At 34.3% G+C, this 14,153-nt stretch overlaps 2 long non-coding RNA genes across 2 annotated transcripts; both read left to right on the forward strand.

Annotated features, from left to right (window-relative positions):
- Positions 1-3,056: 3,056 nt before the first annotated feature.
- On the forward strand, positions 3,057-5,259 carry LOC117224343 (uncharacterized). Its single transcript, XR_004491198.2, has 2 exons — positions 3,057-3,610; positions 3,699-5,259. It is a non-coding gene; the product is annotated as an uncharacterized LOC117224343 (long non-coding RNA).
- Positions 5,260-7,363: 2,104 nt separating this feature from the next.
- LOC117224203 (uncharacterized) lies at positions 7,364-9,428 on the forward strand. Its single transcript, XR_004491155.2, has 2 exons — positions 7,364-7,835; positions 9,055-9,428. It is a non-coding gene; the product is annotated as an uncharacterized LOC117224203 (long non-coding RNA).
- The last annotated feature ends 4,725 nt before the right edge of the window (positions 9,429-14,153 follow it).

The raw sequence follows: 14,153 nt of genomic DNA on the forward strand, positions 1-14,153 counted from the left end.
ATATTGTTTTTACTTATTCTTTATACAATTTATATTGTTTCCTACATGTAATGCGAGCAATTTACGACAATGTACTTTATTATTGTTTATAAGCTTTAAGACGATGGAAAGGATCAGCACCTTATATGGTAGATACAGATATAAAATGTCATCAAAACGTTATCCAATACAATTGAATCAACTTTATTTTCTTCATTATTGTGCTCAACCATCTGCTGGAACTTCATAACTGAAAGACATCCCTCTATCTTCCAATTATCAGTGTATAGTGGAGGTTTCTATTTTTGAATATTTATTTTTACGATATTCTGGTACCGAAACGTTCCGTTATCTAATCATTATATCGTTTAGACACATTATCGCCTAGTAGAGAACTGAAATGAAATTAAAAGATAATAGAACGTTTTGATATCAGGAGATATTACATAAATAAACTTTCAGAGAAGAGAGCCTCTGCCCTGTTCGAATATCGTAAGCAAGCGCATCGTTTAAATCACTCTCGGATAAAGAATCATCTCAACCATATTTCATATTTTCTTGGTAAACCATTTACAATTTATATATACGATTCTATTTTGAGGAGTACAATCTAAAGACGTCCACCATTTTGGTGGCATTTCCAATAATCTCGCGAGAAGATGTTTCAAATAAAAATTAATCAACCTTGATCTTACTAGAAAATGAAATAAAAGAATCGCCCGAACATTGCGCCACGTATTTTTCAATCGATAATATCGTAGACGCAACAAAGGCGAATTTAATGATCTACTACACGATGACCTTCGTATGGCCATGAATTCGGAAACATCGGAGAAACGTTAACATGGAAAATTATTTGATTTCCTTAGAATTGAACATCCGAACCAACGCTACACCTGTTAATATAATAAATCTATGAAACAGTCGGAAATAATAAACAAAATCAACTACCTCGCCGCGCGTTATAACGAACAATTCGTATAATACCATTAAAAGATCAAATTTTACGATACCAATTAATTAGCCGAAGCCAATTAACATTTCATCGGAACGTTCCATCGCGGATTATTTGGGATGCACGAGAAACGGTGGACATTCTTAGAAGCTACACCGCGTACACGATCCGCAAACAAACCTCGTTCGTTCTGCATTTCAAAGCAGCAATCCATTAATTAGTCTTTCGCGTTGTACCGAGCAGCGCCGTATGCTTTGTAGCGCCGGATGCAAATGTAATAAATTGAAATAATTGAAATGAAAATACGGAGGGAAGGCGGACGAACGGGGGAAGCGCGGTGGAAGCAAATGAATAGGCGGAAGCTGCGTTAAAGGGGATCAAACGCGGGGAAAAAGGAAAAGGGAGAGGGACAAAGGTTCCCGGGAAAAGATTACAGAGGCAAGGAGGGAATTAAGGAGCTGGATGGAGGGACGCGAGGGTCAAGGAAAGATTACGGAAGAGTACGAGAGGAATAGAAAGACCTCGCGCGGGAAAATGAAGCTAGGGACGAAGAAGAGATCGGAGAGATTCGAAGAGAAAATAAGGCGGATCAATTGCGGAGAAGAAAGTATGGAAGAGAGCGAGAACGAAGAGAGGAAAACGAAAGTCAATTCCCAAAAGCACAGCCAGTGAGAAATGGGATGAGCGGGTCTCTTCGAGGTCGAAAGGAAAAAAAAGTAAGACAAGCGTGGTGGACGGAAGAGAAGCTGATGGTTTTAGAAAGTTAAAGAGAATGCCGGTAAAGAATCCAATTGAAACTTCGAGAAGAGTCGATCGGTTCTTTAAAATAGCGGTACGGATCGTTTAGTATTTAAGACCCCCATCTTTTTAAACATGCGAAAACAGTTACGACAAATTTCTACGTAGGTAAGTCTTTTTGTAGTAAAAGCGCAAAAAATTCTGGATAACAACGACGATCCATCGACGATAGTTGCGAACAATGTGGAGGAAGAACTAAAGTTCAGATTCGGAATTGGTAATTTTCCCAGTCGCTGATTGCAATGTGTACGATCGAGTATTGTCACGAATCAATGGAGAACCTTGCTGATTGACCAGCGTGGGCCGTTTTTGGCACATAGCTTTGATTTCAGAACAATAGCAATTCAATCACCGTATTATTGTGGAGTTCGGGCAGTTACGGCACTTGTGTGGCCGCGTTTTCATTCATACGCGGAAAGTACATAAATCTGTGCTCAAAGCCAGTGCATGACGCTCAAACGTACAAGTATTTCCTGATAAAAATGCATTATATGATTGGCGTATGGTCGAACATTTCACGTACAAGGATATGGTGTGAGACGAAATGTTTTTTTACATTAGATTATGTTATTACATCAATATTAGTAATCAGAGATTTGGGGCATTTGGGGCAGTTCTGCGGGGAGGCAATTCTAGAGAAAGTTAATTCTTTCTTCAAATCTCGAAAAAACGAGCAACAACGTCTCAACATCTTAACGTTGTTGAAGCCGTGCCATAACCAGAATATTGTGCCCGCTTCCTGGAAATCAAACATACTATCTCGATAACAAAATTCGGAAGTATTCTACAACATCGAAGCTTTGTTCTACTGCGCGAAAGGATCGTCTATACAAAAAAAAATAGCCCGCATATTTAACAAACTTCTACAGAAGCCATTCAACTTTGTCTTGAAATGTTCTTCCACACAGTCAATAATTTTCAAGTGATTTAATCTCGTCAAGTTAGAAGGCACTGAATTAATATAAAAATATGGACGCGCAAGAGTTCGAACGTCTAATGAACTAGAGGATAATTCCAAGAATTGGCTACTTATCAAATATCAAAGCTGTCTTCTTTATTGTAAGTTGATAAAAAAGATCCAAGCGAGGTATCGAGGAAAAGCAAGGTGTGTACACGGATGTGTGTGTATTGGAAAACGAAGTGGTGCGTGAAAGTGGTCAATAAGAAGGGCGAGAGTTTCCGAACGGAAGGAGGAAAAAGCCTGGCGTGACCGTTCGGCTCGATAGTCTTTAATTACTCTATTGCGGCTTTCCGAGTTCGAAAGGAGTACGTTTAAAGTACGGCAAAAGTATCCCACCAATTACGTGATAGCAAGCAGCAGAAGCACTAGTAGTAGCAGTAGTAGTATTAATAGTAGTAGTAACAGTGATGGTGGTAGTGGTAATGGTAATTATTGGTATTGGTAGTGATGTTGATAGTGATAATTGTACTGGAACGAACGATTCGAAGATTTGAAGACGATTTGAAGATTCGGAATTGGGGAAAGACGGAAAGTCGTGAAGAGAATGAAAGGACAATCTGTTAATTGGATGGTTGCAGAAGTAAATTCCGGAGTACATGATAAAGACGAAAAGACGGATATTAAGGGTGAATACAAGAACAGAGGACGAAAAGACGGAAGAAAAAGTTACACGAGCAAAGAGGATTTGTACCGGAGGAATAGAGACGGGATAAAAAAAGGGTCAAGGCTAAGTGAAATCAGAGAGGAATAATTGAATAAAAGAGAGAAAATGTGATACAATATTCAGGAAAATGACCCGATTAGGGGATGTGAAGCGAAGGTATTCATAGACAATGTCGGAAGAAGCACTGACGAGCGGAAAAAGGGGGGATGAATAATTTGGATACGATAGAGAGGAGAATAAGTGAGAAATAGGGGTAAGTCAGGCAAGCTAAAAATTGTTGAAATGGGTAACGGGAAATGAAATATTTTATCACATTTTGTACGAGTATCGTGTATCTGCAGCAACCTCGACCTAAAATTTTACGCATTGGAAGACAAAATGGTATTGCATACATAATATATTCAACAAATCAACGTCTCTTTTGTTTTACTATGGCTTTAATTATGTAAAGAGCATATTTAACACTGACAGAAAATGTACGATCGTGTTAGTGAACATTATCATTGGTAGAACGATGGAAAATGAGTGTATGTTAAAAATGAAAAATGTTGAAAAGCATTTGATGGTGAGTGTTATGTGTTAAGTTAGAAATAAGATTTACAATTAAGTAGTAAATAAGAAATACGATAAAAAAAGGTAGATGTAAAGAGAGTTAACTACAATGGGTACCGGCGATTACGAGAGGTGGGAATTACAGGCTTGGATTATGTAAACGTGCTCGTGAAAACGATGCAAATAAGTTAGCAGCCTTCATAATGCGATAAATGTACAAAATCAGTGTACATATACATTACGCATTTTTTCGTTATTTTCGAATAATAACCTTACAAAATGTGAATTTAAAATCAATGTAAAATTAAATTCACACTTTCACAGATCACATCTACCTTTCGCCAAATCAAATTCAATATTGTATTCCGTAAACCTAGTGTTGATCGACGTATTTTATTGGATCGTGTCCGAAGGAATTGCGAACCATCGCTTCTCGGAACAGCATAGATATATCATTTTTTCAGATATTGCAATATTTTGTTTTTCTATTTCGCGGTGTTGTTTTCGTGTAATATCCATTTCTCGTCGATGGTCACGCAGCGCTATCTAAAAATATTTCGGCTTGTGTTATAAGTAAACAAATATACGCGAACGGGGAGTCTATTGATTAAGTTATTTTCATGTGTAGTATGCCGTTGTAAATATATCGTTTCGTAAAATCTGTCGAGGTTAACGCGTGTTATTCGAATGTTTTAGCTTCATACTTCGTTTACCTTGAAGACGGTGTCATGTTTCCAGTCACTCGCGCACAACGACGTATCGCAATCGCTGAAAAATGTGTATCGTTACATGAAAAACCTGCTCGGAATACATACATCGTATCCTCGATGCTATTTACATATACTTCGATACGGTGATACGTACATTGAAATTGAATACAACTGATCCAGATTTTTCCATAAAACGGAATTCACATTTTTCCCCATTTTCAAATTCACCATTTTATAGATCAAATGCACGGTTTTGCAAATAATGTTCCTTTAAAAATTTGTCCTTTTTGCTCATCTTACTTAAAGTTCCGTTAACATTGTGCTTATTAACAGCTATATTTTTACATGCAAAAGTGTACAAAAATTTATAGAAGTCTTAATTACTGCAACGTGATAACTAGACTGCGGATTTTATGCATTCATTAAAATTTTATTATTATTAAAATTCAAAAGAGCGAAGACATTTAAATATTCTATCATTTTATTGCACTATATTTCGATAAAAATTCTTTCTTTTTCAAATAAAATTGTTCAGACTGGCGGAATTCAATACCACTTCATTTGCGTATGTATATAGCAGTCTTTTGTAAAAAAAAAAAACATCTTGGTTGTAATGTTAAATAAACAAAAATTACGTGAATTTTAAAGTGTGTTATTCCTTTGTCCGACACTGTACGATTGCATCGTTATTAAATTGTTAAAAGAAAATACACGTGTAAATCGCGGTCTTTGAATGAATTGAAATGGTTGCAACGTGTAACGAAGTAATTGGGTAACGATATTATTTGTTTGGAAATTGTATTAATTCCGTTTAAATGAAAATTTTAAATGTCTTGCTGCACGGTCGTGCGAGTTATGATGCGCGCTTTTGCTTCGCATCGGCATTGCTACGGTTTTGTTGGCTAATTTATTCTGCAGTGTCGATATGGTGATTTTTAAAGCTGGCGGGACGAGAAGGATTACGTTTTGTTTCCGTTTCGTAAATACACTCCCAGAATTTCTGGAAATTCACCTCTTGATCACGGTTCAGAACATACCAACTATGACCTTTGCATTTTCGTCGGCATACGTTTTAATTAGTCTGCTGAATAACCCTGACATAACCTCTGTGTGCTATGCATATATGTATATCGTACAGCAATGAATGCATATTAAAAACGTGAGAAAAGGAAATCAGTCGAATATAAAAATTCTATTCTAAAAAGAATAGAATTCTCTTTATCTTGAAAATCGATGAAATAAATTCGTAGAAATCATACTCCCTTTTTAACGAAATACCAGCAATTATGCTTTGGATATTGATAAAAAATTCGTGAGTATTTTTTAGTACAACTTTAAGGTTTAATATTTCGCTATACTTTGTTTCTTACCCTCGACTTTAATTTGCAAGCAATATTTCATCAATATCCTCAATAGGAAAAAGAAGTAATTCTAAATAAAAATTCTGAGATATATTTGTAAATTTTGAGATGTTTCGAATGTTTGAAAGCAAAGATGGTATAAAACGATTAATTTGATATTCTTTTGTTATTTGTTGATTTCATTGATTTTTCCGTAATTTCATGCGCATTAGGATTGTACTCACTTGCAATATAAAATACACGAAAAAACGACATTTTTTAGCTATGAAATAATGTAATCTGAGTGGTATGATTGTTTTTAACAGAGCTGTTTTAAAAATGCATACTAATACAAGAGTCGGTTCAACATGGTCTGCAATTATTATCTACTTATTATAAAATAAGTTTCGTATAAGAATCTTAGAGTTTACTCAGGAATACTAAAACTAAACAGTAGAACTGCTATCGTCAGAGAACGCAGAGACTTCCAAGCGAACTTAATAAGTTGGCCGGAAAGTTTTGTCATTATTCACCGTTATAAGTTTTCACGTCATTAAAAATTGTATAAAGATTTTGTTTGTGGTGGTCATCGGGAAAATTAAAATTAAGTAATGAGTATATCAATTTTCGAATAGCAGATACCTGTGCGTAGCTTATTCATCGTTTTTCCAAGATACATGACCCTTTCGATCGAACACGATATAAATAATGCCACGATCTAAACACTATACAGTATTTTATAAACTTCCATATTGTACTGATTTCTCATTCCAATTAACACTTCAAAGCTGTGTACCACTCGCTACAATCGATAGTCTTTACGGTTCAGGAAACCTCTAATGCTGTACACGTTGTCACATAAAGACCTGCTGCCTATGAGTAAACAGAAGCAGCATGGAAGGATCCTACTAAAGGATCTTAATCAAAGGAAGCCCATTAATTCTAGTACCATTATTGTCGAACTTGAGACATTGATTATAGAGTATAATCCATGCTAAGTAGAGGAAATCAGAGTTCGGGCGACCTTCGATGCTAGTTTGAATTTCTTGGAACTGTTACACGTGGGATCTCTTTGAGAGTCGATGTAAATTTTCAAGGAGATTAGGAATTTTATACACCATCTTGAATAGTTTACAATCATCTTGTATAGTATACAGCATATTCAAAGTTGGCATACTTCCAAAATAGAAATTAACAATTTAATAATTACCATAATTACTATTGTCAGTATCATCGCAAACGTTCGTCGCGAGTCGGATTAATTCAGAAATAACAGAAATAACTTCGGGGATTGAATTGTCGGATACGAAAACAATGAGAACAGAGCCAATTCGTTTACACGATGTAAAATAAATCAGCGCACGTACTCCCGGCAATTAAAATTACGTCCGTTGATATTTCTCTCGAAAGTTTCACATACTCTTTGCATAGTTGAAAATTTGAAATAATAAAATGTTAACATGGAGGGAACTAAAATCAAAAAAAATTGTGAAATAATGTAGCGAAGCATGTAAGAAAAGAATTATAGGACGCAGACAACTTTTATGTTTACACGAAAATTCGCAGTTTATTAATGAAAATGGCGATTAGCATAAAGATCCGCAGTTTGAATATTACGGTTTGCACACGCAAATGCAAAGAACGTGAATAAGGATAAGAATTTCGAATTCTTTGAATCGATATGTTGTCGAATACGTTCGCTGATGCTTTCACGCGTCGCAATCGCAAGCATGTTATGCATTTTCAGAGGCCGAGATTGCAAAAGTTGGTGTGTCTAGAGATACTCCCAATTCTAGCCTGGGGCAGAACTTCGTTCCATGGCAGCCGGGACCAACGTGTTCGAGATTCCTGCATCGGATCTATCGAAGGATCTTTGGTAAACCTCCTGACGTAATCATTCGACGCGGTCATTGTTGGCATCACTACAAGAAGATCATTACTAGACTGCGGATCTTTATGCAAAATAAAAATTATCTTCGTCAATTGCAACGAACATCGGCCAAATGGGAGTTTATTTCTTCTTTAAATAATTTCAGTGTGTTTAAAGTAATACATAGATGTCCTTAAATTCTTTTAATATTCTCATTGCGTCAAATTTCACTTAACCATTTTTTTTTGTTTTATAAATGCATAAAATCCGCAGTCTAAACATTATGCTACGGAATTCGAAAACACAGATAAGAAATAAACCTCTATTTTAATTGAATTCTGTCGCAATTTTTGTATTGCTTAAAGATTCGCAGTTTATTCAGCAAAAATACGAACAGTTTTATTCGCGTGAAAATTGTTTTGCATTATAATATTGAAACCTTCAGTGACATCGTAGAGACTTCACTTCGATGTAAAAGGTTAATAGGTACATAGGTGAAGGTAAAGGTTAATAGGCGAATGAAGCGTTCATATTGTACCCGCATGCCTCGTAATTGTAACAGCCAGAGTAAGTACAACATGAATCAGTAAAAAGAATAGCAGCTGTGCCACGCGACGTGCACTAGGAACGTTCAAATCTTTACACACTTGATAGTTTCACACATTCGAATCAATTTTTATGATCAAGTTAAATGTTAAAAATTACGTGAAAATTGCATTTGAAATAAATATAGTTTTATTGCTCCAATGAATTCAAGAAATTCCACTGGATTTTCTGGACTGCTTATCAAGAGTTCAAAGTTCGATTAAAAGTTATGTGCTGCTTTGGGCAGATCAAATTTTGCAACAACATTTTCATTAATGTAATTATGTTCTCTTTGTTGCATAAAACTACTACGAAGTTTATGAACAGTTTATAAGAAGATAGATTTCATTTCAAAGCAAGCTGGACGATGCAATACAAAAATATGCACTTATATGCAAATTAACTTTTGGTGCCAGTCAAATTTCATATAAGACATTTTTTGTAACATCGCTATTGGATGACATATTTGGGTGCACCATCCTGCATAGTTGTATTTAAATTTAAGATGCAACTGGTAGAAGCATCAGAAACATTAATGCAAAAGTATGAATGGAAATAAAGTTATCATCATAAATTTGTTATTATAGAGTTTATAGAAAGTTGACGATTGAACACATAAGAACGACAACTACCCTTACAGACCCCATGGAACAACCGGAGTTCTACAGTGCGAATGTAATGCCTAGCCTCTGGCACCATTACTTCCGCGTCAGTTAACCAATATTAATGTGATAAGCGAAATCGGACGCGTGCCAGAACAGTCGAAGCAGAGATCTACAATCCCATGAGCATAAGGAAGGCAATCTGCAACTTCACTCGACGAAATGCAGGCAGTATACTAGATTTTATTACAATAAAATAAATGTAGTTGCATTACTAGATATAAAATTCAACATAAAATAGAATCGTTGCATTTTACCAGTAAAAATAAGGGAAAATATTTCATGTGGACGTACTTATAGTCGTAAATATTTTACTATTAGAAGATTAACAATAAATTGACGATATCTACTTTCTCTTGATTTCCTTTCATTTTATTAACGTTTAATTTCCGATGAACTTTGTTCTATTCATTTCCATCTTCTGTAAGCTTTTACTTTAATGTATGTAGATCAACTATTCATTACGTTTTGCAGTGACAATCTATAAAATATTCTATAGATTTTTTGTTTTCTATGAATTATTTATCGTCACATACAAATTTGGGTCATTAACAACACTCGTTACTGCATTTGTGCATTCTCGATGTATCCAACCTGTTCAACATTCCTGCGTATTGAATCGCATCCGCATCAGCTTACACGAATCATTATTTTAACTTGTTTTCGACAGCTCCGTGTAACATACGTATAATTGATCTGAGTCCGAGGGCTCTTCACAGGCTCTGATATTTTTGATCGAAATATATCCTATAACATTGTTTTCAGTTATTTCTACAGCGATGCTGTTTCGTGAAAATTTTCATTAACAATGCCAATTTGTTCGTCGACGCACATTATTTTCACTTATTTCCACAAAATAAGTGAGAAATATTATTGTACATAATATAAAGCATCATTAACGAAAACAATGAAAAAATGATGTTCTTTTCGATTGGAACAACTTATTCGAAATCGAAGAGTTTTTCTAGGTAATCTTGAGTTTGTTGATTACTGTACTTAATTATTCGTTTCTCCGATTATCCGCGTTTTCGTCCACACGCCCGAATAAACACACGTGAATACTGAGCAATGACTATATCGAGTTCAGGTATGTACTCTAACAGTGAATATGAAAATTTTATACCTGACCTAATTTTATCGGCGTCGCTGAATACGAAAGTCCGAAAAAGGAACTGCCACAGTTAACGCGCTGAAAAAGCAAGTTGACCTTTAAGGAACCTTGAAATGACAACGATAAAAATATCTTGTTCCTCCCAACAAATTCTATAATTATTCACAGCTTATACATACATTTCCTTCCACACTTTTTTTATAGTAAACTGCAAATGTTTATGCGATTCTCAGTTTACTTCGAAATAATTTCGCATAAGCAGATTTTAATATAATCAATGCAGTGTATGATAAATTTAAAAAATTACATTGACACGTTCATTTTATTATACTTAGCATATGCAAACGTGTTATAAATACATTAAAATACAGTTATTCGATGTTTCATTTCTGTTGCAAATGGATGATTTTCACAACACAACTCTCTATCTGTAGTTAAAGTTATCTTTATTAAACACTTTTTGGACAAGTTAAAAGCGTTTGAATAATTACAGTTATTTTCGTTCACAACAGCAAAAAAAAAGAGGACAAAAACGAGTTTACTGGGGCAGCAGGTTTTTTAGCTTTCGTAAAAACAAGAATACAACGCGAACGGAAATGGATGCGTTTGTCACGTGTGCAGAGAGTATCGTAAACGCGTGAGTGCGTGGGAAGTGGTTTACGAAATTTTGTTTTCTTTTTATGATACCATTTGTAAATTATTATTGCTTCATACGTTTAATACATTCATTTTGTACAGGCTGAATATCTACAGTAATTAATATTCAGACACGTTATCTAATTAATAAATTAAAACTACTAATTTCTGAAGAAAACTGAAGTCGTCCGATTGAATTTGAAAAGAGTTACTTTTTAAACTTATTTTTTAACTTACTGTTACCATCAACAAACATCTGAATATTAATCAGGGTCACCGTGTATAAAAATTCCGAAATTATGCGAAAAATGCGAGTATACAGGGTGTTCTTTTTCATTTTTTTTTTATTCATCCATGATGAATCAAAAATGAGGAAAAACTGGTCGAAAGAATGAGCCGAAAGTCTGAAATAAAATTTGTTTCTAGAAAGCTTCGCTTTTGCAAGAAATACAAGCTTAAAATTTTGTGAGGTAAGTATGCTATAAAGTCGGTAACAGCTAACGATATTTGTTCATAACAGACCATTTCTACTTTGTGAATATATGGAAGCACGCGTACTCTACGAATATTAAAACACACCATTCGCGAAGTGAAACTTCACGTGAAAAAATGTTATAATAATCTTTTAACTAACTTTTCTATGTAGAACCATCCCCCTCATGCTTTTATCACGAACACTAGGTTACTCGGTATAATTGAATCAATTTTGCCTTCGTTAAAAGGAAAATGCATTTCATTTTTGTATGAAAATTCCATCAAAGTATTTTTTTAAACAACGAATTCACTTAATACGTTTTGATACATGGGAAAATAAATACGCTTAAGAAATCTGAATTTTTACACTTCCGAAATTGTCGTTCCTTCGTAGGATACGTTGAATAAAATTGTGTGTCGGTAACGAGTGCGCAAAAGTACCATTTTAATTAGTATTTACCGCAAGTAAAACTCTGTATGAAAATTTATACGTCGTTTGACTGGGCAATTGTATCTTTTTAAAGGAATTTTTTATTTTTTGTAACCATAGCTCGCAATCGAAAATCTGAAAGAATTTTCTTACATGCGATTTGTAATTCAAAATTTGCCACATTTCTTCCAAAATTTTAAGTAGCCACCGAAAGGGGTAAATGAGCCGAAAAGCTCGCGATCTAATTTATCCTGTAACTACCCTCCCGGGCAAGGTACATATTTGACATTTTGCACAAAGGGATTTTTCTTGGCCACCTATCGAACGATGTAATATACGTTGAAAAACTGCTAATTTGACTATCTTATCCGGCTAGGCCTTTTCAATTGACATTCTATAAATAGAAGGCAGCACGTAACATCGAATATCAATACTGGAACGTTGCTACAGCTTCGAACGAATGACGTTACTATTTATGCAGAATCTCTTAATACCATTGGTCGTTTAATATTAATTTATTAAGTTTTCCAGCAACTAATGGCACATTAATAGCTAGATACAGTTAAGTATCAGTTACAGTTAAGTTAGTCACTTAATATTTGAACATTGTTCCAATAAACTATGTGAAATGTGAAAACAAAAGTTTGAGTCACGAACAACGCATCGTAACAGCACAAAAAGAAGAGAGAGAGAGAGAGAGAGAGAGAGAGAGAGAGAGAGAGAGAGATTATTGTTACAAAATGCGTATTCAAATGGGAGAGTCTGTTGCTGTTGGTTTTTCGAAAACTAGACTGCTTTGATCGATGTAACAACGTGACATCCATCCGTGTTGATATAGTCGCTGTCAATGAGTCGATATCCTTTGAAAGAAGAAACGCAGTGAAACTAAGTGGTTTCACGCTGACCATTTTGAAGCGATTCTTTCCATTTCACTTTCGTCTGTAATTCTTCATGTTTTCCATACGATCGCACAAATGCGAAAACACGAAAACAATTAAAAATAAATGAAACATTAAAAATGCGCCACAATTAACAAAACGAAGGAGAAGCGGTGTAATAAAAAAGAAGAGCATAAGTATCGCGTGACGGAAAAGCGATAGCGAAACCTCTACATGTGTTACGCTCAGCGAAATTTATTGGGCGTGTATTGCATACGCCCTTCACACACGTGAATTAATGGGGATTCGCGAGAACGCATACATACATGCGCAGAATGAAGGACGTTAACTGGAATACGTAACTATTGTTGTTATTTTTAGGTACTGATAACAGCATAATCAGTCTTTCGTTGTATCTATGAACAGCAAACAAAATTTATTATTCTCATTTACAGTCACTTATAAATATTCGGACACCTTTTAAGATAGAATAACTTTTTCTAAATTCCACCAAATGACTTGAATATTGTGAAAATATTGGAGGGACTAGTTTAGGAGGCAATGTCTACACAAATTTTACCAAAAACTGGTATTGATTGAATACATTTTATGTTGTTTTTGTCATTCCAAGCAATTACAATTTTTACAAAAATTTTTGTAGACATTGTCTAGTACATTCCATCTAAAATCTCAACAGAATTCGGGTAATTAATTAATTAAATTATAACTGTATAATTAAATTATAATTTTCATAGGCATTGACAAGAAAACTATGAATTATTAGAATATAGAGAAATAGATCGCACTTGCAATAGTTTTATCTAAAACGATAGATTTCAAATAAAAATGTGTATGTGGAATCAGTAATTGTGTCTGTACACGACTTACCGTTTCTACTTATTAAACACACACATAATGTTTCGCTTCGTATCGCATTGAAATATTATATGAAAACATTTTATACTGTAGAATATCTGAAATAATAACATGATCCGGAAGTTACGAATTTAAATGAAAAATAATTGAAATCTTGCAGTAATTAAATTGTAACAACCTTTCCAATATCAATTTCGTTAATGAAGCTTTATATTATGTACAATTACATTTTTCACTTATTTTTTCGTATAAATGAGTAAAATCATTTTTAGATTTTAAAACATTGTTCTTCAAAATGTTTGAATTTGAAATAGGGAACTTTTACATTGTTCCTCTTTGCGTATATTTGTTTGAGTAAAATTGAACCATCCGTATATTCAGCTACAATTTCATTCCATGATAATTTTAATAACAATTTGAACTTGAATTATCTCAGCAATTTAGTGGACGAAGATCTTTGCCAAATTAGTGTCGTCTCAATTTAGGTGACCATTAGAGTTATTTTTAATCAAAGAACGATTGTATACAGAAGAGCTTTATTTAACTTTTAAGTGACGATTTGAATTGTACCCTAATGATTATCTTAAGCTATTTAGTGAAAAATTATCGAATTATTTATTATTAACTTCGTCTATTCATTTGCTAAGTTCAAAGATGAAATTACATTTTGTA

The sequence above is a fragment of the Megalopta genalis genome, chromosome 13 (genome assembly GCF_051020955.1).
Source record: "Megalopta genalis isolate 19385.01 chromosome 13, iyMegGena1_principal, whole genome shotgun sequence".
Classification (NCBI taxonomy): domain Eukaryota; kingdom Metazoa; phylum Arthropoda; class Insecta; order Hymenoptera; family Halictidae; genus Megalopta; species Megalopta genalis.